The sequence below is a fragment of the Agelaius tricolor genome, unplaced genomic scaffold (genome assembly GCF_023055355.1).
Source record: "Agelaius tricolor isolate 1412-34295 unplaced genomic scaffold, bAgeTri1.0.p SCAF_26, whole genome shotgun sequence".
Classification (NCBI taxonomy): domain Eukaryota; kingdom Metazoa; phylum Chordata; class Aves; order Passeriformes; family Icteridae; genus Agelaius; species Agelaius tricolor.
In genome coordinates, this window is record NW_027269286.1 from 2,973,879 (window position 1) to 2,999,744 (window position 25,866).

Consider the following 25,866-nt stretch of genomic DNA (forward strand, 5'->3'; position numbering starts at 1 on the left):
ACTTCTCTGTCTCTTAGGAGCACCAGCCATTTGATTGTCAATAGTAATTTTTTTTGGAGGGGGCCCTGTAAAGGGGCCTGAGGCAGAATAATAACCCAACAAAATTTTTAAATAATTAATCCTATCTGGAAGCATATAAGCATATTTGCATAGTTCTTATATTAAAATACTCTTACAGATCTGCAAATAAATATCTTTCTTTGCCACGTCTTCCTTTAACATGGAGCTGCCGGATTCCTTAATTCCATGTGTTTAGCTCTGCCATATCTTTACCACTTACAAAATGATCTTTTGAAAATGGTTTACAAGCCATTTTCTAAATCACAAATCTGTTTGTGATTTCCTTAAAGTGATGGGAATATCTGTTCTCAAACACACTGTTTTGCCTCATCTTTCCTGGATAAACTTCAGTTCATCTCCATCTAAATAACTCATTGCTGATGATCCCTTACCTTGCCTGCACCTCATTACAATGTATGTCATTCATTTCAGATCTAAATTTATCCCTTCTGCTCACAGACATCATATTATCTGACTGCAAACTACTGAAATCAGAAATGCTGAGTCCTAAAGTCTGAGGTTATGGAAAATTTAGTACATGTTAAGAATAATCCCATATAATTAAAGCTTTCTCATTGGTTTAGTCATTTTCCTCATTTAAAGTGTTAGCTAAACATTTCACGGGTCAGTGTCAAAAACCATTAGAATTTGGCAGTTTCTGAAAGCAGGATGGGCCACAAATTGTCCCACTAAGTAAATCATACTGGATGGCTTACAGTAATGAGATACCAAGTTTGTTTCTAGGTCACTCACCTCAAATACACTCTGGTTGCCAGTTCCTGAAATTCATTGTAATCCAATTGTGCTCCATGTGCATCCAAAGGTAAACAATTTGGTCACTTTACTCTGTGACCAAGGTTTGAATGATCATGTAAGTGGAAACTCAGCATCATTTCTGTAAGAGATAAAAATATTTTGACAGAGGTCAAAGTTTTTAGAAGCTCTGTGGGGTAGACTGTGATTGCACGGAGACTGAACAGTATAATGATAGATAGTCCATTAACCCTGTCACTTATGGTCTGTTATTCCTTTCTTTTGTGAACCTGGACTGAAAGAGAAATTATTGAAACCTTAGTCTCCTTTCCCCACTCTTTTTTCCTTCCCATATTCTTCTGTTGGGCAAACCATCTCTGGGTTGAAGACTTCTGTGGTTGAGCTGACTCCAAGAGAGTTGCCTGGGATGAGCTTTGGGCCCATGCCTTAACAAGTGTAGTAAGGCAGATCTGTAATTTTTCTACTGGCATAAAAGCATTTGAACAGACAAAACCGCACATGCCGGGAAGTGAAACTTTGCAAATGCAAGTACGATTTAATTAAAGCTGTAAAGAGGCCTGAAGGAGAAAAATAACATATTATTAGCAGCTTGAATCTGTAGCTGGCCTTGGGTCTGTACAACAAGCCAGCTGCACTTATGGTGTGAAAAGGAAGCTGGCCAGTGGCCCTTACCCAGCTCAGCTACAGTCTTCCAAAACACACCCTTTCTCATGCCTCACATCCTTGTGGCACATCGAGCACTAAAAAAGCTTCCAGTAATACTATGCCTCTGGCCTATATAAAATGAAAGAAATTCAAGTCTAAACTTGCTTGCTCTTGCTTTTGGAGGTAACAAATGAACTGTGCTGTGCTAATAGAAATTCTGCTAATACAAACACAAGGAGAAAGCCTACCACTTCTGAGCAACAAGCATTTTTCCCCTTTAGCTGTATAACTACAGCTTTTTTTCTGATCATCACCAGGCACAGAATCTATCAGCTGCTTCCATTGGTGTACCATGATGACAAGCTTTTGTCCTTACCACAGATATTCAAAAGACTGTAAGAACATTTTGGACCCTGTTGTAAAGTTAAAAACATAAGCTGTCATCTGACTAATCTTTACTAACTCTGCTTGAAAGTTTTGGGATGTTAAACAAGTTGCTTAATGTCAGAACCAACAACTGATGAGAATCTACACAATCTTTTCTATGTTCTTTGAATCAACTGAATAGCACAGGTCAGACCTAGCACTTAAAATTTGAAATAATGATTGGAAAGAAAGTTGGAACTACAATGGTCATTAAAGAATAGCTCCAGCTTTTCATCTTCTTGGCCTCTCTGCTCCAAACTCATCCACCTCCATCCTTTTCTCAGAGTACTCTTAATGTAATTTAAGAATATTATTGAATAGAATGACATTTAAAATTGCCTAACTTGAAATTTGGGCAATTATCTGGGTTTTTTTCTCACTGATCATCTGGAATGAAAGATGGGGGGGATTGCAAAAGGAAGTGGCCTTTTAGAAAAGAGAATGTGAAAAGGAATCAATCTGCTTTATTGCAAACTAGAAATAGAAGTAGAAAGGGCAAAATAAGCCTTTTATAGGATGTATAGGTTCCATGTGTACTTGTATAAGTTAAGCCACTTAATACATTCGTAGGTCCTTCATACATTTACAGGAAGGACATTCTCCTAAGTGAAGATTTTTGAAGAACTAAATGGTCGCAGAAGTTCACACCTCAGCTGAATCCCAAATCTGTGGGGTGGAAAGGATGGCATTTCCAGCTCTAAAGGCAGAAGGTAAAGACCATAAGGGTAACCTCTTGTCTTGTTAGCCACTAGGGGGATCACATCATTTTTGCTAATTAATTAGTCATTTTTGCTAATTAATTAGTCAGACAGAAATGTAGGACTAGGGAACTGCTTCTGTGCCCACCAGGCAGTAGTGATAAGACCTGTTACCAGATGGAAAGAAGAGAGTTGAGGAAAGGTGACCCATGCTGTGCCATTTGGTCTGGCCAGAGAATAGGGCCTAGTCCCATGGAATTTGTTAGCACAGGCATAAGCCAAAGGCTTCAGGCAGAGTCCCTGAGGAATTGTGGGTCTTTCTTACATCTCTGATGCCTTTCCTTCCACTTTGTGGTACTTTGCTCACTGTAGCTGTTCTAAGTCAGATCATACAGGCTGTTTCTAGATGAAGAACCATGTGCTGAGTTTTTGCTCAGTGTAGCTCTGCAGGGCTCCCATGCATTGCTACCCTTTTGGAGTCTCCCTCACTGTAGGTCACAATAGTAGTAGTCATCTGATCAATTAAACTAAAGTTCGGTTTACACACATTCAGTAAAAGCCTGAGGTCTGAAAACAGTGTTTATGGGATGGAGCGCAAAAATTAACACAGCCAGGTATATAGAGCAAACATTTTCATCAGCATGTCTCACTTTGTGACATTGCTTGGACTCTGATCATGAAGATGATTCTGCACTGGTTTCCCCCCAAAAATAAATGTAATTTCTTGAAAACAGAAAATGCAGTATATGCCAGTATATGTTATATGGATATAGCTAAAACACCTATGGCTCTAGAGCTAATGCATAGTATAGACTGTGTGTTGTGAACGTTAGTCAATTTATGTTACCTCACTCCTGAGATCTCCAAAGAGAGCACTGATGAAATACAAACAGTAAGAAGTTTAAGAGTTGCAAGGGGAAGGAAATGCTGAGAAACTAATAGAAAAATCACAATTATCATGGAAAAGGAGGGAAACAAGAGAAGAATGATGCAAAACTCTGAGCAAAAACTCCTCTGTTTCTAAATGAGTGCAAATTTTCCCACCAAATAGTTTCCTGTTTACTTCTTTCTATGAGGTTCAGTTAATGGGAAATACAATAAATGTCAGTCCACTAGATGATGCAGAATAGGTTTTGGGAAACAATTTTCAGGTTATTAGAAACACAGAAAAATAGGTATGGAAGGAACTTCAGAGTTCATATCCTCACTGAAGCATTGTTTGGTTGGTGAAGGTAAAATAGAGTAGACCATAATGCATTTGACTTAGCACAACACACTCTTTAAAGTGCAGTGCTGCACAATAGCTGGCTCTAATTTTAAAACTGGCCTTGTTTTGAGTATGAGTTAGATTAGATGATCTCCAGAGATCTCTTTCCAGCTGAATGATTCTATGGTAATGTGAACAAAGTGATGATAAATGAGCAAAGGATTTGTGGAGGGAAAATCTGAAGCAATCTTGAAAAGAGATGGATGCTGGTCATTGAATAAATGTTGAATAAATTCACCATCTTGAACAGGTGGATGACAGATAAAATGTTCTGCAGAATTCTAACAATCTAAGGTCTAATACAGAATTGCTTCTGGCAAAATTTGTAGATGTCATTGATGGGAGAGCCACAAAAATTATTCAAGGTCTGCAGAAAGTGCGTTACAGTAAGAGTCTTAGCAAGATCTACTAGTTTAGCTTCTCTAAATGTAGACTGAGAGGTGATTTTGTTGGTGTGTTAGCATATTTATGAGAAGACAATACCAGACAGAGAACTTGTAAGCAGAGAAAGGCAGAGTGAGAATGAGGATCTGCAATCTGAAACCAGGCCAATCATACACATGAGACACAACTTCTTCAGTTCTTTCTTTTTTGGTAGGAAAGGTAGAGGCAAAAATGATAATGAACATAAAGGGCAATGATTACTTCTCTCTTCTATGTGATGATACTAGAAGTTAACAGGTTCAAAAGAGAGCAGATGAGAAAACTGTAATGACCCATGATTTTTCACAAAGAATACCGGCCTTACAAATGAATTTACATTTACCCTTATGCTCTGCATTTTTGCTTATTTCTGGTCTTTAATTTTAGGGTTGTTTGTTCCCAGCAAACAGCTCACTTGTCAAGTCCTTCACGATGTTGGGACTGAACTCCTGAGTGGAGTTGACCTTGTTACTGAACAAGAGGGTGAGTACTACTCAGAGCACAAAACAGTGATTGGAGGCCTTTGCTTTGCCTCTGCTTCCCTTTGTGACTTTGGATAGGTCACTTGAGTGTAAATTCTCAGAGATCCTCAAGTGGCTTAATGCCCTCTCAAGCATTGTTTTAATGGAAACTGAGTGTCTCTCAAGCTTTAAAGACTTGGGTTTGAGTTGTCTTTGTACAGCAGCACACCTCCACTTCAGACACTTGACAAGGAAGCAGCACTGCAATACTATCGTGGCATCTCCAGTCAGCAGAGTATCTATAACATGGCTTTTTGTTGTGTTGGTCACTTGGTCATACTGAGGTACAAATATATATACCCTACATTATTAAAATCATGACCTTCGTTGAGCAATTTCCTCTATCTGGATTTTTAAAAATTAAATAATAACATAAAAATTCTCTCAAAGTAAAACATCAGCATTTAATTAGGACTGTAATATTGTCCTGGCATTTCTTACAGGGTGTCACCCATTGTTCAGGTCAAAAGTCATGGAAACATCAACATAGGAACCATAGTTTTATCTCCATTGTTTTGAACCTCAAATAATCTCTATTTTTTCACTGTACTGTGAATTGGCAGGCTTGATTATGTTCTTTCAACATCAAGCATCAAATAGTACAGTTTTCATACCACAGCCAGATTTTTAAAACCATCTTTATTCCAAAGTAAGGGGAAACATCAATGAGATGCTTGTGCTGGAGAGCCAGAGCACTGTTGTCAGGTATCTGGCGCCTGACTTCCATGTCAGGTATACAGCACCACTGACACCCCTGTGGTTCAGCTGGGAAAAAAATCCCCACCCTATTAAATATGGTTAAAAACACATTGTGAATTTTAGTATGATTCAGTGCCTTACATATTTTGCCCTGACAATATTTCAGCAAGGATTTGACCTGCTTTGCTCACGTGTTTTTCCATCAATATGGATCAAAATCCATTCAAAAAGGACTAAAATAATGAAATATGTGGGAAACTAGCAAAAATGCTAGAGTTTTGGGGTTTTTATGTAGCTCAGAAGACCTCAGTAATTTATTTTAAACAGCTATATTAACCACATGTTGTGGTTGATCATAAACACACACACATATAAATGTGATATCTGAATTACGAATTGTCATAACAATTAAGTGGCATGAGTTTGGGGGGGAATCACAGTATTCATGAGTGGTAAAACTAGCAATGACTCATAAAAATGATCCCAGACAAGTACAAAGTTAGGGGGCAGTAGATGCAAATTTCAAAATCTTTGCCCAAGCTAGCAACCTGTTACTTCAAGTATTCCTAGTGGTTTCAGCATGAGTCAGGACTTGTCACAAAAGCAGCTTCCTACACCAATTGCCACAGTACTGGTTTAAAACTCTTGTAACAAGTCCTTTCAGGACAAAGAAGTCCTGAGAGGACTCAATGCTGGCCTGTGACATAAAGCCAAAAAAGATCTGGGTCATGCGGCACTGTTTATAGCTTGCAGAACATCAGGTGCATTTCTCCTGCTCTCCTTGGAGTGCTTTGTATTTCCTCCCATTGTCCCTTAAAAGCTGTCTGAGTCTTGAGTTTGGACTCTGTAGAAGGGCTTCCACATTCCCATCTTGCAAGCTCCACTTCCAAACGTAATCCTGCCATTTGGGACCCATAGGCAGCACAACCCATGCCTGAGCTGACTTTATGCAGATGCTGAAAATGCTCCTTCTTAGAGGCATTATAACTCCTCACACAGACCAAGACTGCAGACATCCATCCTCAAGGAATGTTGAGAATGCAGTATTAGAACAGCTGCACTTGGCCAGACAAAGACTGAATTTGGCAAACGTCTTCTGAGAATAGCCAGTGGTGAACATTAGGAGAAAGAGTAAACAAACTGCTTCTAAATAGAAAGCCTCTCTACATCAGCCTGTATATGAAATTTCTCAGCCAAAGATTGCATCTGGATCATCTCTTAAGTGTTGAAATGAGATTGAAGAAATACAAAATCCAAATAGGAAAATAGTCTGCTGATACTTTTCCTCTCGTTTTTTATCTGTTCACACAGCTTTGAATTCCATATATTGCACAGCCTTTTCATCCTCACAACAAGGAAGCATGCAATGATCTCTAAGACAACTCCAGGATGAAACAATTCAGCTTTCCCAGACCACCCATTCATTTACCCTAACAAAAGCCTCTACACATGTTCTTCTAAGAAAAGAATCAAACTGTGTTACTGTTAGAAGATGATGAGTTTGACCATCTCAGTTCTTGTAGAACTTCTCTGACTTTCTCTGGAAGCTTACTATGTCATTGACATAAAGAGTAAGATCTTTTAAATCAAGATATGTAGAGATATTGATTGTAATTTTCTTTTTTTTTCCTGAACTCAGCACAAGAATAGATATATTTTCTTTAGGGTTTTTCTCATCATTATATCTCTTCTGATTAAGTGGATTGTCCCATTCAAGAATCAGGCTCATCCTCCTTCCATACGCTAGACAAATTCATTCATGCATTATCTGTATCCTCTGATATTTCCTGAATCATGAGGGTTATTTGAGGTTCTCTTCAGTGTCACAGGGTATTCACAAGTCAGATTTGCCCTGAGGGTTTCCTTTCAGACATGGTTACCAAGTGTGTTCATGGTCTAACACCATGTTCATGGTCTAGGATTTCCTACAGGCCTTGCTGCAAAGCAAAAAACATACTTCCTGGAAATAGTAACCTGAAAAATGTTTTTTGCTGCATTGCAAATTCCTGTATTCTACACATTTTGTTTCTTCTGTATTTCCAAACCTCCTTAGAGTTTCCCTTTCCTTAAATGGTGACTTCTACTCATTTTCCAACAGTCATCTCTAGGTATGGATGAGGGGAACATTCTAGTAAAGGAGTCAAGATTTAATCCAGGTGATGATCCCCATATTCCAAGGAAGGAAATCAGCTTTTAGGAGAGGTTTAGACACCTTAATGGTGAATCCATTCCTCTGCAACAGATAAGGAGAAGGACACAGGGAAAACAAAAGAAAAACTATCAATCAGCAAAGCAAGTTTTCAGCCAACAGAGTACTGGGAAAGGATAGGAATTGCCAAGTTTTGAGATGAGCTAAGCAGCAGAAAAGATTAAAACTGCAAAACTAAAAGAAGTCAGCTGGTGCTTCATTTAGGAGAAGACCCCCCAGATGTGACTATAGAACTACATCAGTCTCTTCTATTGCTACCAGGAAGATCACCACTATTGTAGATTGGGCAGAGTTTGGCCCAGCATTAAAGCAAAAGTGGACTAGGGGCAGTACTGCTTTCTGCAAAAAGTGCAGGAAACCTCAAGGGAAAACATCTTAGATTCTTGCATTTGCTGCAGGGAAAGAGTAACTGATTTTAAAATGGAGAGAGTCTGGCTATACATACATTGAAAATGTCACTTAGGAATAAAGTCCCTAACCATCAAAAAAATAAGACTGCAGAACATCCCCTCTTTCAAAATACTAAGGTAAAGAAGCTCTATTTTTAAGACAGAGGTGAAAGGAGTCATATATTTGATATGACTGATCAGGCCATTGAACAAAACAGGCTAGAAAATTCCTTTAAATTTTATACAGTGAAATAAAAGCAAAAGTGAGGAAAAAATACATCCAAAGCCTTAGTGGAGACATACACCATAGCTCATTTATAGTTTTCAAAAGCAGCAATTTGCAGCATCTCCAGCACCAGACTATGTACTCAGAAGAGCATACACACATGTTGCAGAGCTTAATCCAAAAATTATTTCCTCTTTACTTGAAGAGGAAATTGCTCTGATTGCTGAAGCAATTGCAGAAGCAACTCTAGCTCTCCAGGCACCAGAATGTGCCAACAGTTACCTTCCCAGTGCTTCTGATGTGATAGAACTCATTTCCTACTTTTGGTTTCACCAGCCCCAGACAGCAGTTGAACAGTGTCTGTAAACTTCTTCACTTTGCACTGCTGCAGCTTCAGTGCCCAGCTGAGCGTGTACTGTGCTTAGCTCCATGTCATAAATTTTGTATGGCAGCTGCTATGGAATTGCATCAGGTGGAAATAAAAGAACTGAAATGTGTGTATAACATGCTTTGCAGAAAAGGCCTCCATCAAAGACTTGAATATCATTGAATATTATTACTTGTTTGAAAAAAAAATCCACCAAACTTGATATACTGCAAACTCCAGGATTTCATCATAAATTCAAATATATTTCTAGCTCTGCAGTCAACAACACAGGCTGTACAGAATCCTAAGTTGCTTAATAGAAAAAATCAGAGACAGGCATCACAATTTGCATTGCATTAGTTCCACCTCAAGAAAAAAACCAGGAGGAAGGTAATGAAATGGAACAAGTCTCATATTAAACAGATAGCTATTAAAGCTAGAAGAGGAGTAGAAAATAAGCTGAGAGAAATAAAATCTACTCCTTCAACAGCTTAATAACCGAGCAGATTAATGTTATTGAAATGGTGGTGATTTTTGGTCATGGGGATGAAGATCGAAAAAGGTTTTAAGATTTTTTTTCATTCCAGCATTATCGTTAACAAATGAAAATTATGTGTTGCTATAGCCTTACCCTGTAGCTGTTTGGCTTGAACACTGCCACCTCCATGGTCCCAGGAGGGGACCATGCTTCTCCACTTCCAAAGACAGCTGTGTGCTCCTCTGCTTGGTTCTACACAACCTCTGGAATCCCCACAATCTTCAGTGAAAGACTGAAACAAAGTAGGGCAACATGACATTAGGTCAATTATCATAACACACAGAGTCAGACCATGGATACAATGGCCCCATATCCCATCTCTTAAGATACCCTACCAGAGACCTTTAATGCAGTGCATAAATAAAGTATGTAGTGTTATTCCTACCACACAATGACTTGTCTTAAGTGTTCTGCTCAGCTAAGAGGGAAGCTTATAGAATGTATTGGATTGTTTTTGGCAAGATTCTGGTAGCAGGGGGGAGGAGGAAGGCAGTGCTGCAGGGGTGACCTCTATGGGAGAAGGTAAAGGGCTGCCCTGTGCCAGTCCCAGTCAGCTCTAGCTGACTCCACAACAGTCACCCAAAGGGACTGCTGCTCCTGGAGGACTCATGCTACAGCAGGAACTCCATGAGCAGGCTGTAGCCCATGGAGGACCCACACCAGAACACAGGAAAAGAGTAAGAAGGAAGGAGGAACAGAAGAAAAGAGTAAGGAACAAGGAGTGGCAGAAAGAAAGCACTACTACTACCCTTGACCCTAATGTCCTGCGCTGCCTGTTGTTTTGCCAAAGGAACTGAGTGTCATCTGTGGTAATATCAATAGCAAAATTATAGGAAAGGGAGTGGGGAGATGCTTTCCTTAAGTGTTTGAATGTTTGCTATCTTTGCTTTTCAATACTCAAATCAGTGTCTTTATTTAGAGCCATGAGTTTTTTCTTGCTTCTTCTCTTCCTATTTTCTTCCTCCTATCCCACTTGGAGAGACTGAGGGAGCAGCTGGGTGGATATTTATCTGCCACCCAGGATCACCCACAACACATTCAACAGTAGTTTTAGTGAGGAAACATATTACTCCAAAAATCTAAGTGTTATTTTATTGATTATTCTAAAGCAATTGAGACTTTTGTCTCTTCTGCTCTCTCAGAGTTTTGTTTCAGGTGCCAGTGTTGTGCTGGGTCACAATTTTATCATAGAGGACTCTGACATTTGTGGTCTGAATGTCATTGTCTTGATAACAGATCTCTACAACACAACCAGTGTCTAAAGTTATGTACAATAATAGATGAGATGATAAAGTAACAATTGCTGTGATGGTTGGATGAGTTCCCGAAGCAAATATATCATATGGGCCAGATCCAGATATGGACTAAATGGCATAACTTCATTGGTAATTTCCAATTTCTGTACTGTGGGAGCACAGTTCACAACCCCTGTACTCCCAGGCTCACCAGGCAGGGCCCTGTTATTATAATAAAACTTATCATGTTGACCTCTAAAGCTAAGGTGAAACTCATCTCTAGCTGTAACATCAGCAGTAATGAAAGGCAGATGGGAAAAAAGGGCATTTTGTCTGTTCTGAGTAGACTGTGCATGTGCTCACTCAGCTCTGTGATTATCACTGATAAAGAATGCTTCATTTTGGTAAAGTTAAGAATTTTTGGTCATCACCCTGAGGGCTGAATCTTTCCATCTTTCTAGCACTGAACATAAGTCATGGGACTAAAAGTGACTTACTGGACAAGATTCTCAGCTGCTGGAAATTGGCATAGATTCACTAAATTAAATGGATCTATGCCAATTTATACCATCTGGAGGCCCAGCCCTGCATGAATAAATGTTAAACAAGCTGGTTTTAAACTAGGAAGATAATTTCACTTCTAACTTGCCTTCCAACACATCCTTAATAAATTGTCTAAACAAATTACATGATAATTAAAGGAAAATACCTGCCCAAGGAAATGTACTGCTCCTGTCCATTCAAATGTTTTGAGGACTTCATTCTCGTAAAAGAGGTCTTAATTTCTTTTTGCAGTCCATTCTGAATATCCTCAGAAAATTCACAAGTTCAGGAATGTCTTCTCCTGTTCTTCATTGTGAAGGCAACTAACTAATCAACATAGGTCTGACATAGATTAATCTGGAATAAATACCAAGAGTGTAAGGGTTACAGTGACTCCTTGGGCCCCATTTCATTGAACTCATCATTCAGATGCATATCATTGTCACATCCCACAAGCAGATGGGCTGGGACATGCTCCTTTGTGGGTAACATTAACTTATCTCAAGGGAACTAGGGGGAACAACAGACTAAAAAAGAGATAAATCACAAGGGTACACAAATATACAGTATAATCACACCATTTCACTCACCCTAGGGAAAGCATCGAGGTTTAAGTTGCTTACCAGTGGAATATTAGAGATCTTGTCAATGTAAATTTTCTCCAGTTCCAGTGACAAACAGATATTGAAAAAAAGATATCCTTCAAGAAAGATAAAAAAAGAAGTAGAAGTTGTGAAGTACATAAAAGATAAATAGGCTTATTCAGAGGATATGTCCTCCATCGTCAACACTGACTGAAAATTAACGGCGTTCTGAAGAACAAAAGGAGGGGAAAAGTCTTGAGACTACCAGTCTCAACCAAATATTGCTTATGGACAAAATATAATTTTAGATAATCAAATAAACACTCTGAAAATTGTCAGAAGGACAAACCAAGATGATGAGTGGTTGACTAATCTGTTTCAAACCTTGTCATTTGTCATATCATTTAACTAACTACTCATGAGTAACATTTTCTCCTAGCAGCTGGCTAACTCTTTCTATTGTGGTAGTGCCAAGACAGCACAGCTTACAACAAAATATTTCTGGATACTTTGAAGAGTTTTCTCTACTGAATGTCAATACCAAAGGCATAGGACCAGTAACCACACTAAGGCACTGGTCTTGCAAACTGTCTGAGATGTCCAGAAAGAGAGCAGCCAGACACTTGACCTTTGAAGTGAAAAGAAACAGATTTGTTTGGTTTGGTTTTTTGGTTTTTTTTTTAATGAAGGCTTGGAAATGTGGCAAAATATGCAATGGGTTTGTCAGTGTAGTGAATTATTAGTATTAATGTTATTTATGCTTACAGTGACTATTTCCTTGGTAATGTTACATGATAAATGACAAGCAGATTATGACCTTGAATGATAACCAAGTGGTGATAACCCTGGGCAACAGTATAAATTGTCTTTACAACTTGACCTTGCTATTCCATGACATGTGAACACAGCTGTGGGCAGCACAGGTAAAAACTAGGAACCAAATAAGGACACTCACTTTCATGAATTTGCCTTCTTTGTAGAAATTTAAAGAAATGTAGAGAAATCAAATAAGGCAATCATATTTGCAAAAAACCTCTGAATACAGCGAAATCAGAAATGTCAAAATCTACATCTTGCTGACTCTTGTGGTCATTTCAGAATAAGACTAATGTTTAAAGCAATGTCAAAATAGAGGACAGTATTTGTTTTCAAATGTTTGACATACACTTTTCTCCATGTCTTCCAAGTTCCACTGTTGAGTGGAAACAGCACAGATTTCCAGTGATATAAAAGCAACCCACAGCTACAGGCACAACTGCACCACCCAAAATAACCAAATTACTGGGACTTACTGTAGTATCACCTGCTAGATAAGCAGAAGCAATGGTGTCATTGCAAAGTTTTGCATCTTTTCTGTGCTTTTATGAAATCAAATGGAGGCACCAAATATTTACTGGTCTTTCCAAATAAGTGCCTAAATTTTCCCAGTTCTAAAATGCAGACAGTGCTAAACCAGATTATTTTTAAAATGCTCTGAAACATACAAAACCGTATCAAGGTTCCTGATTAATGACTTGCAATAAATTAGCCTCTCGCTCCTCACTGACTAGTGTTTAATACAAGACATAAAATGAAGCTGAAACACTTGAAGGTTTAAAGGGAACAGGTTCATAGAGATATCACTTAAATGCTATTTCCTCAGTGCTACAAACTGATAAAGACATATCCTATGATGAATTTGGTCCATACCAAGGTAGATGTTTTATGACTGTTCATTCAGATGTTTAAAAATAACCTAGCATTATTGCAAAATCTATGTGCCATTTTTATACCAGCAAGATGCAGAACTATTTGTTTCAGCACACACTACCCGAGGGAACTTTCAGTAAAGAGATGAAAAATGTTATAGGGTTGGGTTTTTTTTTTTCTTTTTATCTTTGCCTAATTGTGTCTCCATTTTACACTACACTCTTTATTCTCTGCCCTTTTGACATAGCCAGCTGCCTTTTGGAGCTCTGTGAAGAAGCAGGCTGGCTTCACGCTGTAACAGGCACCAGCTCCCAAAGGCTGGTCTATTGATGAGTCACATTGCTGCTGTGTGCCTGCAAGCACATCACACACGTTCCTACGCTGCTTCCTTTCAAACTGCTGGGGGGCAGAGGGGAAAAGTGTGTGTGCAGCATAAACCTCAAAAACAGCCGTGGTAGCAAAATCTCCTGCCCCATGGAAGAGCACAATAACCAGTGACAGAGTGGAATGTCTGCTTCAGAGTCAGTGCAGGTTCATCCTGTTGTCCGCTGGGCAGCCAGGGGAAGTGACGTCAGGAGCACAGAGCTCTTGTTTGAAGGCAGGGAAATACACCAAGACATTTCAACTCCAGCAGGAAGTCTCTTTGTTAAAGATTGGGCTATAGTCACGTCAGGCCTTGATCCACCCCATTCCCCAGCTGGCCATCCCCAGTTCACCCTGAGCCAGGGCTACCACCCTCAGCTCAGAATGCACTGCCTTTGGAGAGGCTCAGTGCCACCACGGCCAGGCTTGCTCTGAAGAACACAGCCAAGCTGTCAGGAAGAAGTATTCTCACACAGCCCTTCCTCTCCAAGCTCTTCTTTAAGAAGTTCTCAGCCTCTCTATTACCACACTTCAAAACTGCAGCTACCCAAAGCACCAAGCCTCAAAACCAAAAACTGCCCTACTGCTGCACTGTCTTGCATGCACATACACCCCGAGAATTTCCATTTTCTCTATCATTTGGCAGTATGCAAATATCAAACCAGCATTATGAAATGGTCACTACTGAACATCCCCTTTCAGACGGGCATTGTGTGGGGACACACATGCCAGACCACTCTTGGCATTCACTAGATTATCCTGTGTGTACTCAATGAGGTTTTCCCTCTTCTGTTTTCAAATGCCACTCCACCATTGTTCCAAGGGTCTTCTCATCCCCAATACGTGTAAATCCTCACTGATACCCACAGCCCCATGGCTGTTCAGGCAAGGCACAGAACAACCTCTCAGAACAACCAAGCCCTCTTCTCCTCTTTTGGGTGTTCCAATTTGTCTCTAAATAGTACTGAGCCTTCTGCCCTTTTCAGAGCACATGTCTTTGCTCGCTTAAAGCTGAATTTTATAGCTTAGATTAGGACAATGTGAACTTCTAGTGACTAGTAGTGGCACTCCCTGTATCTGCTCTGGACAGCCTGGCTCAGCAAAGCCCTCTGTGAAATCCCGGTTATAAATGCCACGAGTGAGAAACACCCTTCATATCTCTGGTGTGCTTAAAGCCAGGCATCCTGGCAAACACTAGTTTAAGGGGTGTCAGCTTGAGGGCCAAAACTAGGTTTTAATGAAGTGTGCCTTTTCACCATGAGGCCCAGGGAGGGTCCAAGGTGTTTCTAGGGTCCTTAAAGTGTTTTCTTTTACTACACACTCCAAAGGAGAAAAGCCTAGAGTCCCTTCATCCTCCCCACCCTTTAACAACAATGCCAGCAGTGAGGTATTTGAGCTACAGTGAGGGGTCGAACTGCAGCCTTAAGCTAAGAGCAGCAAGGGCTCTTGAAACCACAAGGTTATTTTTGGTGCAAAACTCAAAGATCAGTCAAAACCCCAGTAGGAGAAATTTATCTTTAAAACTTCTACCTGCCCAGCAAGACGCTGCAAGATAGATGTAAGTCAGGAGATGAGTAACATCTTGAAAGCCTCAGGTTCCTCTCTGTGCCACCAGAACAGGCATGGCAGAAAATGTCCCTGGTGGAATGCATGGCAGGGATGGTCCTGGAGCAGCCCCACATTGCACTCTGCAAAACCTTTGCTACTAAAAGGCATGGAAATGCCTGCACATCTTTTGGTCTGATAACTCTGGAGAAGCAGCACTAGGTACTTCACTGTGCTCACAAGGAGTGTGCAGAGTGATGACATGAATTTCCCCTGGGGTCAGAGCAGGTAAACTGAAGGCCTGTAACCCATCCAAAGAGGAGGTCAGGGTGACATCAACTAGTGTATAACTGGATCAGTGATTTTCAGTCTGCTGTTTCTTGGAATGAAGGCATCCTTCAAAATACCCACTGCGTTCTCTGTGGTTGGTCCACCAGCAGCCGTGTTCATTGAATTATAGAATAAAGTTTTTGTGGCAATTAAAATAGGCTTTCCCCCCCCATATAACCCAAAAGCTGGAGTTTAAAATTCCTATTGTATGAACATTAATATGAAAAGAATGCTGTCTCCTATTATGGAATTGTGTTATAAAACTGGAATGCTGTCCCCGCCCCGCCTGGCTCACAATCACCCGGACTTTGCCAAAAATCATCCTGTACTACAGAGCGTGTCTCACGATGGGAACTGCCTCCTGACTCACAAAGACAAGAGGCCTCAAATGTGTAAAGCTGGCAGAGGGGTTTTTTAATCTGTCAGTAACAATCAGGCGACGTGCTTAATTGCTCTGAATTCTGATCTCTCCTCTGTGTGCAGCCTCCCAACCAGCAAGCTGCAGCTGTGTGCCTCTGCTTGTGAACTGCACCCATTGTCCCTCCCAGGAGACTGAGAAGAGGTCCAGCTAATACGCCTTTGTCTGCCCTGCTTGGTGCTCTTGGCTTGTAAGCAATGACCTAAAAACATTATGTCCAAAGTTCAGAGCCTCGGAAAGCTGTCAGGAGCCTTCCTCTTCAGTGCTTTGAGCTTTAGCAGTGCACCTTGAAAAGGCAGTGTGTGAGAAGGGACTTTCAAGCATTCTTTGCATGCAGCAGGGCTTGTTTCTAAAATCCCTCTTTTGGAGCAGCAACTGCAATACAAAATTCCCGAGGCCAAATTCTGACTGCAGTGGTGCCCATGTTTGGAACCAAGTTACTCTGGCTGTTGTCTGCTGGTAACCCACTGGAGCTTGTTTACTGCATTAGGGATTGATTTCCCCTAGCCACAGTCTAAAAAATCTAGATGTATCATTTATTATATGTCTGTGCATGTCTTTGCTTTAACAACTTGTTTCTCACTTCAGATTTTTCTTTCCCCACTATTTCAAACCCCAAAGTTATCAAGTCAGCTCAGGAGCAGCCTCTTGGGAGGGCTTTTTCCTTTCCTGCCCACAGGGCTACATCAAATACCTCATAACCCCAGACAAGAACCAGTAAAATTGCTCGGGTATTTTTGAGGGAACTTGTTCAATTACACAGAGCACATTCTAAGCCGTACAGCCAAGTCCTCCTCCGCACAGGGATGATGTAAGCACATCCAGGAAACTTGGGATGCCAAAAATCTCAAACTGGAGGAAATATTTGCAGGTCGACATGGCTGCAAATTGGGCAGAATTTAGGACCCTGGGGAATATTCCACTCATAGCTTCAACCTGACCCTAGAGAAGACCAACACAAACAAAAACAACACTGTACAGGTCTCAGAACAATCTTACTAGGATGGGCTGAAAAGCAGCTTCTCAGACCAGGGCTGAAGAAAGAAACAATTTTCACAAGCATATGTGTCAGGAGTGTGCACAAGGAAAACTCAAAAGGTTAAGAAGATGAAAATCGCTAGGATTTAGCATTGACAAAGCTGGATAAAATATTTGAATAGAGAACACTGGATGTAAATAAAAATAGGATTGTACTACTCTGACAGCACTGGGACATGTGCCAATGGCAGATACCAAGGCAATAAATGGTCAGGAAATATGACACATGGACCCACTTGATTACTTGATAGATGCTTTTTAAAGCCTCTTGTCTGCCTTCATTCAAAGTTATTTCCTATGTGGTTCCCAAAACGAAGGAATCTCTGGCAAAGATAAACAAGATCAATCTGCCTTCCTTTGCAGGCTAAAGCAAAGATCAGAAAATACAGCCCAAGCAGAGAAAATTAAAACACAGAAGAGGAAATGCCAATCATTTTCCTGGCTAATAAATGCCAGGAAGAGAAATCCAAGGTTCACAGAAGGACCCATGTCTCTATGGAGTCTGCAAATCTCTGAACTCCATGACACTGACAGTTCAGTTTTGCCAACTGCGCGACTTTTTAATGCTTTTGTTACTTTTATGACATGCATCAGCTGACCATGCAATCAAACCAAATAAGACTACAATAATAAAATAACCCCCATGAACTAATTATCTTAATAACAACTCTGTAAAGAGTGAGACATCTGATAGGAGAGATAGAAGCAATAATAAAAGGGCACTGTTAACTGCATGAACAGACTTGCGCTGCTTCTCAACACAATGCTCCAAGGATATTAACCCTTGGACTGCTGGGTGAGAAGTCTTGGGAGGTACCAAAGGGTGAGGTTTTCTGGAGACTCTTAAGGAATCCAGGCCACAGGGATTAAAACTAGGGAAAAGTCTGAGGGTGGAATTGAGATAGGAAAGACATGCCAACAGAGCTATTTCCTCTGTTGTCTGTGAGCTGCCTTCTGCAGCGGTATGTGAGCAGGCACATGGGCTGCTGGGAATGAGCCGTACCAGAAAATAAACACAAGACGTATGGGGCAGGCTGTGAAGTGAAATCAGACTTAATACATGTAAGGCATGAAGGATCACCCAATGAAATCTTGCCTGTCCTTCATTAGGCCCTGCTGATCACTGGGATACAGGAATACTGCTGTCCCCACAGCTTGCAAGAACACCAGCCTCCCAAATCTGGAGGAAAGGCACACAGATATAACAGCAAGTACCATGTCCTTAAGACCCAGAATGTGAGCTGAATCAAGACAGAGACAGTGTCTCATTTCCTCCTGGAAATCCTTCAGAGGTCTTCCAAGACTATCCCCTAGGGTGAGAGTAAGTTTGCCCTACACACACAGCCAGCACAATCTGTTCCACGCTTTGGAGCCTAAAATCATCCCTCAGGGGCTGAAAACTGACCTGATTGATGAGAAAAATGAGTTGTGCTTGTCAGGATGACAAATAGAGACTCTTGAACATCTCTGATTTTTCTTCCAGAAGATCTGATCCAAAAGTTTGCTTCTGCACTGAAAACTAAAATAAGAATACGTCCAGGCAAAGTCTGCTTCATACAATCCCTCTTCTTCATGGTGGTATCTGTCATGCTCTACTGGCCTGAAACTATCAGAAGGTCCGCAGAGATGCAAAGCTCTGTTAGTCACTTAAATTAATCTGGAGGATGATCTACAGAATGAAACAGATCCAAAGGCACCACAATAGATCTTAGGGAGGATCCACACCACCATCTTAGAGGATCCTGCTTAGTTGCCTTCACTGAGCATTCCCCTCTATACCTAACCTAACATGAAGTCTCCAAAGGTCATGCAAGAGCAGCTCATGGGTGGGTTGTTGTCTCTCTTCAATGACTACGGAGGGAGCTTAGAGCAACAATCATGAAGGCTAACATTAGCTTAGGAAGGCTAAGGCTAGTCTCCACAAGTTTCCCTTGGAGTCAATGAAGAGTGAGAGGCAGCTTTGGCAGGAATTTCACATTACCTTACAGCTCTGCACAGCTCCTGCTCAGAGTCATCCTTCTCCCTAGACTGTTCAAAGAGGGAGGTAAGGGAAAGTGACATCTTTAGATCAAATACTCACAAATAATCACTCTTTATTTATAGCAGTCTCAGTTATTTCCATCTGCCATGTTAATCTCTGGGAATACCTCTGCCCCCAAAGCCAGCTCACTGTGGGCTGTGCTAGGGATTGGCAGTTTTGATGACATCAGCTGGAACAGCTTCCATGCATGGCTCTGTGTACACTGGTTTCCTCTGGATGGGTAATGGATTGTGTATCCTGTGTCATAATGTTACACAGCCCAGTGCAATGCAGCATCTAGTTGTTCAAATTAAATCTTTATTTCTCCAGCTCCTGCCTCTTTCCAGCTGCCCTGTTGGCATACTCTGGCACATGTGGTCAGTGTGTGCTGTATGTCAGAAGCAGATTCACTGCCATGGGTGGGCAGAGGGGAGGAAGGTAAAGAGCCTGCATGGCACTGCTACTGTCACTGTGACTGCACCCATCCCCATTTCCCACCTGGTTTTGGCATTTTTCTCAGGAAACAGTACCCAGGATCTCCTCTTGGTTCAGACCATTTTCAGATACCAGGTGGGGCAGTGGTTGGAGAGACCTGAGTCACTCCTTGTAGCCATCACATATCTAAATGCTGTAGACAGAAGCATTCAAGTGAAAATAGATTTTCATGCAACTCAGGCTTACCCAAAGAGGTAGGGACAGGACTTGTGTAAAGTCACCTGCACTGTCCCTTCACTCCAACCCACGTTCTGGGGCTTTCCCACCACCAGAAACATGAGTGCACCACGCTTGTGAAACTCCTGAATAGGCAAGAGGCTTGCTTCTCTTCCTACAGAGCAATCTTCATTATGGTAAATGAAACAGGCTGGAGGAGCATTGATCTGCCTCTTCAAGACTTTCACAAGCACAGTCAGCCCCAGGGCACAGCCCAGCAGTCCTTGGGACCATTCAGGGACTGGCAAAGCTGCAATGTCCGATGCAACCATGACCACAGTGCAGGGGCTGCAGGGAGACTCCTTCCCAGGTCATGCAGAGCTAGCACTGAGACCAGTCAAGATTTCACCCAGTAGCCACAAGACTGTCTCTACTCTCCTGAACACATCCATGCCCACCAGGCCATCAGATAGAAAAAAAGTTCTGCATCTCCACCTCCAATGGCTGAGCAAATTTGGAGTTTCATACCACAGAACCTCAGTTTAAATTAGGAGTGAGCAAAAGTCAGCTGGGGTCTCATCCTTAAGGACACAGAGAACCTATGTGAGAGTGGATATGTGAAGGGGGAAAGGACACCTCGAAGACAGTGTGAACTGAGTGGGTGAGAGGACTGGGAGTTTGCTTGCTCAATCTGAATTTCTCAATCTTTCCTAGGTTCAGCTCCCACTTCCACCTGAGGGTAATTTACCATGTTCAGAAAGCACTGGGAAATAGAGGTGTCTAGTACAGAAAAAAATGGCAAACACTAAGCAATGGAGTTCCAGAAATTCCTGTCTTGCTCCAAACTCTCTATTTTAAGACACTTTGGGGATATTCTGTGACCAAAGTCTGTAAAAATATGTATGTTCGTAGCATTTAGCTAAAAGCCTTAGCCATGTGTTCATTCCCTCTCCCCTTCACACAGACTTCTCATCTTTAATGGGGTACAGAAAAGACTTCACCCCTTGGTGGTGAGGCAAAAATAGGTCAGGCATCACAGAGCACCTTCTTCCCAGAAAGGCATCCCACCAAAACTTGCCCCAGTCACATGAGATATGATTAGGTAGTGGAGCAGACCTAACACCCTCTTTTTCAAGCTTCTTGCTATATTCTGCAATCTGAAATTAGGGAAGAGGCCATCCAGAGTCTCAGAGGCTACACCTGTGTTGGGAAGTTGATCCAGGACAGGGCATAGTACTCAAACATGAACACGAAATCATCAAAAGAGTTTAAAGGCTCCCATCCTCCCTACTACAGTTTGCTTGATTTCTCAGGCAGTGCCTGGGCATAATTTAGGCACAAATGAAGCATCCTTGGTCATAGAGAACATGGGTGAGACCACCCAGCTTCTGACAGCAAAGAAGTTTAGCCATATAGACAGCCACATGTAAGCCATGTGGAACCACTTACCCTCTGAGTCCAAGTGGATCTGGCCTAATAGCCAAGGGACTCATCTCATAGAGAGGCAAATGCTGCTGACCCACACTGACCACAGACTCTGGCAGCCATGCATTAGTGAGAAATAGCACTCATAGCTACACTTTCTTCCACAGACATCAGGTGTAAGAATCTCTCCTAAAAAATACAACATCTCACATAGAATTCTCTTCCACTATGCCAGCTTCTTCCAGGAGCCACAGCCCCTCTGAAGGAATGACATCGCAGTGATGCCAACAGTCCAGGACCACATGCAGCACTAAACAAGGGAAATATTTGCACTGTTGACAGTTGTCTTTTCATGTTGTTTAATAGCTGGAAATGGAAAGCAGACATATGAACAATCAGAATGTCTTTGGCAGACTAGCCTTGCTTCCTAGGCTGGCAGCTAAAGGTCCTTCTTCTGTATCAAGAAGTGAGGTGATGGGCAGCCTGTAAGCCAGAATCATGTCTCCTTTCATAGAAGCATGGAACGTCTTGAGTTGGAAGGGACACAAAAGGAGTCAAAGTCCTGGCCCTGCACAACCCCAAGAATCACACGAGGTGCCTCAGAGTGTTGTACAAGCTTCATCTTTCTTCTCTTTTAAGATCTGAAGTCAACAGGAGATTTTTACACTCTAGTGACTAATTGGAAGTGTGTTGGACTGCACAACAAACCATTCTGAACAGAGGCAAGCACACTTTTTTTCTGAAGCCTTTCACAGAAAAAGTCAGTCATGGAGAGAGTAAATATGGTAAATACAACTTATTCCCACCAGAATAAGATTTATACATACCTAATAATTAAACTTCATTATGCAAAACATAACTGATAGACAAGGATAAAAAAGTCACTTATAACATTACTTGTGGCAAAAACAATGGCATAAAAGTAGAAATCTGCCCCCCACCCACCAGAGATTATGCATGGGCCATCTCAACATGCATTCTGGCAGCCCAAGTCCTTCCAATTAAATGACATCAGGGAGGCATTACAAATAGTGTGGGCCCTTTTTCATTGCTGCTTCTGACTAACTGATGTAATGCTGAACTGTTTATCGCCATAATCCCAGCCTACATATCCTAACCACTGAGTCAGTATTTAACTGAATCTCTCAAATCATAACAGTTTTATAGCAAATACTGCATGTGGTTTTCATCCCGTGGGTTCACAAACTTCAAATAATTATTACTTATATTACTCTGACAACATGGGTCAGTGCCTGTGTGCTGGCCTTGGGCAGGGTCGTTGCACTGGATGGGAAGCAAAGATGCCTTGCATTCCAAATAATGTATGTTACAGCAGCTTCTCATGCAAAAGGTAACAGAGGGACAGCAGGATGTTCAGAGACAGCTTGAACCATCCACTCCCACCATCACTGTGTTTGTCAGAAGTCTGAAATATAGGAATGCTCCAGGAAGGCAGCCTGGAGGACAGAGCTGAGGAATTTCTGGCCTTAATTCTGTGATGTATAAGACAAACTGCTTGGAGAGTAAGTCATATGGGGAGAGAATCTGGCTGAGAGAATCTGAGTTGTTTAGGCTGGAGGAAAGGAAATTCAGGGGAGACCTATTGCCCGCTAAAAGTGACTGAAAGGGGGCTATAGCAAGGTGGGGGTCAGCCTCTTCTCCCAGGCAACAAGCAGCAGGACAAGAAAAAATGGACTCAAGCTGACCCAGAAGATGATCAGATTGGACATCAGGAGGAATTTTGCCATGGAAGGGGTGGTAAAGGATTGGAACAGGGTGCCAAAGGAAGTGTGGAGTTGCCATCCCTGGAAGTGTTCAAGAAATGCCTGGACGTGGCACTTAGTGCTATGACTTAGCTGGCACAGTGATGTTCAGTTGATGATTCTTTGCTGTCAAACTGCAGCACACACTACTCAGCACGTGTCTGATATGTTATTCACAGCAGGTTAATCCTGAAGTTAATCCTTCTCTCTGAAGGATGATCCTCCCACACTAGGGAATGTGCCTCTGGTTTGAAGAACCATGATCAGCTGCATGTTATCAAGATCTCTGGTACAGACCACTGAGGAAACTCAGGCTACATCCACCAAAGATTTCTTCATGGCTGGACCTACACCAACCCGCCAGCAAGGACAGCAGGAAGATCTGCAATATCTGAACCAGGTATTTCTTCTGAAGCATCACAAGTGCATTCAGAAGAGGGTGAATGAGGTTGCTGGCCAATTCAGAGGTAAGAGGGCAGGCAAGATTCAAACTGATCAGAGCAGGCAGATCTTTACAGTCAAGCCCATGCAGCTGAATGGTTTCACAAAACCCAAAGGTCCTGATCCAAGCCTGCTCTGAGGACCAGCCCCACTCAGGGATCATTGGGGTAAGGAGCCAAAGCATGTCTACCCCATATGAGGCTCCATGCTTTCCCATGCAGTCAGCCTGCAGGGCTCAAACACAGACTCCACAGACTCACGTCCCACGTGACCATTTTGACAATGGCCTCGTGGCCTCTCTGGCGAAGCAGAGCTGGGTTTTTCCCAGCACACAGAGGAACGCTACGCAATTAAAACCATGAAGGCAGACAAGCTGTGGCCAACCCAATGCCAGCCATGCAGGCAGAAAACACAAGGGCAATACCTCTAAACACATCTAAGCCTGCCCTCAGGCCCTTTACCACACAGAGTGGTGGATAGGTGTGAAAGGTGGGCTGGGAGGATGCTCAGGACCTCGTGGGGCATGGGAGGCAGGGACAAAATCTGGGGCATGCAGATGACAGGTGTCAGGTGTGTGCCCTGGGTTAAACAGGTTTCAGCTATTCCTCCAGTGAATGGGTGTGACCGCAGCTCTCGTCAGAACCCACAGATGCCCCAGGCAGTGCAGCCCAGAGAAGATGACAATGAATGTGAGTAATTCTTGAAATTTGTGGGAAGACTATTCAGACGTCTGACTTCCTGCTTCTGCATGTACAGAGGAGATGTTTTTGTCTAAAGGAGTGGTAACAGTTTACACTGATACAAAGCCTCACACACCAGGGAAGAGGAGCACAGAATCCAGGAGAAGAGGAAGAGGGGGAAAACACAGCAAAGTCTGCAAGGGAGCACTGCTGAGACCATGTGAAGAGGGAAATAACCTATGTCTGGGAAAGAGTTCATATATAGGAATTCCCCTTGGACCGAAGGGGAACCAGCCACTGAAGTGAGACTGAGTCAGAGCTCTTTTCCCATGGTGCTGCTGGCTAAGGCAATCACAGGGTTACCTCTGTCTCAAGGGCAGATTGCATTATTTAAGGCCAGCCTAAAAGCCTTTTAATAAAGGTTAATATGGATGGGAATGTCAGCTTTATAAAACAGTTCATTGTTAAACATCATCAGAAGATCTTGACTGAGTTTGAAAGACTGCAGTGAAGGAAAACATTTTGTTTTGAATGCAGCCAAAGGATGAAGTAGGATTTCTCTGTGGAAGCTGTTTGGCCTATTCTCCAAGGCACCATATGTAAGAAGAGAGAGAACACCTGAGGTTAACAACAGTAATACATTTTACAATTTGAACATGCAGAATCTCTTCCCAGCAACTGGAGCCACTTTAACATGAAATGCATCATTAGAGCAATAGGACTCTGATGATGGACGACACTGAGAGATCTCCAGAGTAACCCTGATGGGAGCTGGTGCTCAGAGAATGCACCACATTAATTTACAAGCCTGTCACAGTTGCTCTGGGTTTATTTTTAACTAAAACAACCTGGCCTTCAGCAATCTATGCCAGGGATACCCTGACTTTGCAGAACGTGCAAAGCAAGAGATGCAGCATATGCTTTAGTTTTCATCAGACAAAGGTTTCAAGTCAGGAATACTGAATATTAAAGTAGTGGCTGTTTTTTTCCATCTTTGCTCTATTTTTAGCAATTAGTGACCATCAATAAGACCAGATGACATATAGTATAGTCATTAGCATGGTACTGAACTACAGAGAGCATAAGGAGGTGGAGAAAGATCATCTGATCCAACAACACCCATTGCCCAGTAGAGGATCTTGTATATATATCACCTCTTCCCAGCTGATTTCTCTGCAACTGAAGAACATATTAATACCACAGGGGTGGACACCAAGGAATAATTCACTCCTGCCTTACTCACAGAATTGCCTCCTGCCTACAGCAGGAGGTACCCCCCAACCTGTCAACCACTTGTGGCAGCCCAGCCACCAGTACCCAGGAAAGCTGCCACGTTGTGACAGTGAAGAAATTCATACAGGTGCAGTGCAAGCAGCATGACAACTGCACAGCTAGGGTACAAATGCAAGCTGGGGAAGAAAGCAGGAAAAACAAACAACTGCTTCTCAGTTCATGGCATAGGGCAAACACTGGAGACTGTAAATGCTTGTTGATTCAAAGGCCCCGCTGATTTCAAAGTGACCAGCTGGCAGCAAGTTAATATCTGGGCCATTTAAGCAATCTTCAGATGATGACACAAACATCAATTCCCTTGAGGACCTACTGGCAATTTTCCAGTATTGTAAGGGATCACTTACTCAGACAAGACACACTGCAGGTGACAACCAGAGGAAAGTGTTTGCTGGGTACAGCGATATTGCAAAAGGGACAGACCTATGACAAGGATGCTGGGACAAGAGAAAACCCAGTTCACTGTGTTCACACACACTGTGGCACTCATGAGAGGAAAGAGAGCCTCAGAAGGTCAAGGCTATATGAGAAAATTGCTACCTACAGTTTACACCCAGAGCTAAACCAGTGGCTGCATTATTTTACGGATCAACTGGACTGCCACAACTG

General features: G+C 42.0%; 1 long non-coding RNA gene across 2 annotated transcripts in view; it reads right to left on the reverse strand.

The window, feature by feature from the left end:
- Positions 1-12,038, reverse strand: part of LOC139600260 (uncharacterized) — a 55,925-nt gene extending 43,887 nt beyond the window's left edge. For both annotated transcript variants that reach the window (XR_011682465.1, XR_011682464.1), the window contains exons 1-4: positions 11,644-12,038; positions 11,187-11,377; positions 9,336-9,474; positions 814-955 (exon numbers count right to left, since the gene is read on the reverse strand). This is a non-coding gene — a long non-coding RNA (uncharacterized lncRNA). The remainder of the gene's footprint in view (positions 1-813; positions 956-9,335; positions 9,475-11,186; positions 11,378-11,643) is intronic.
- Positions 12,039-25,866: the final 13,828 nt, after the last annotated feature.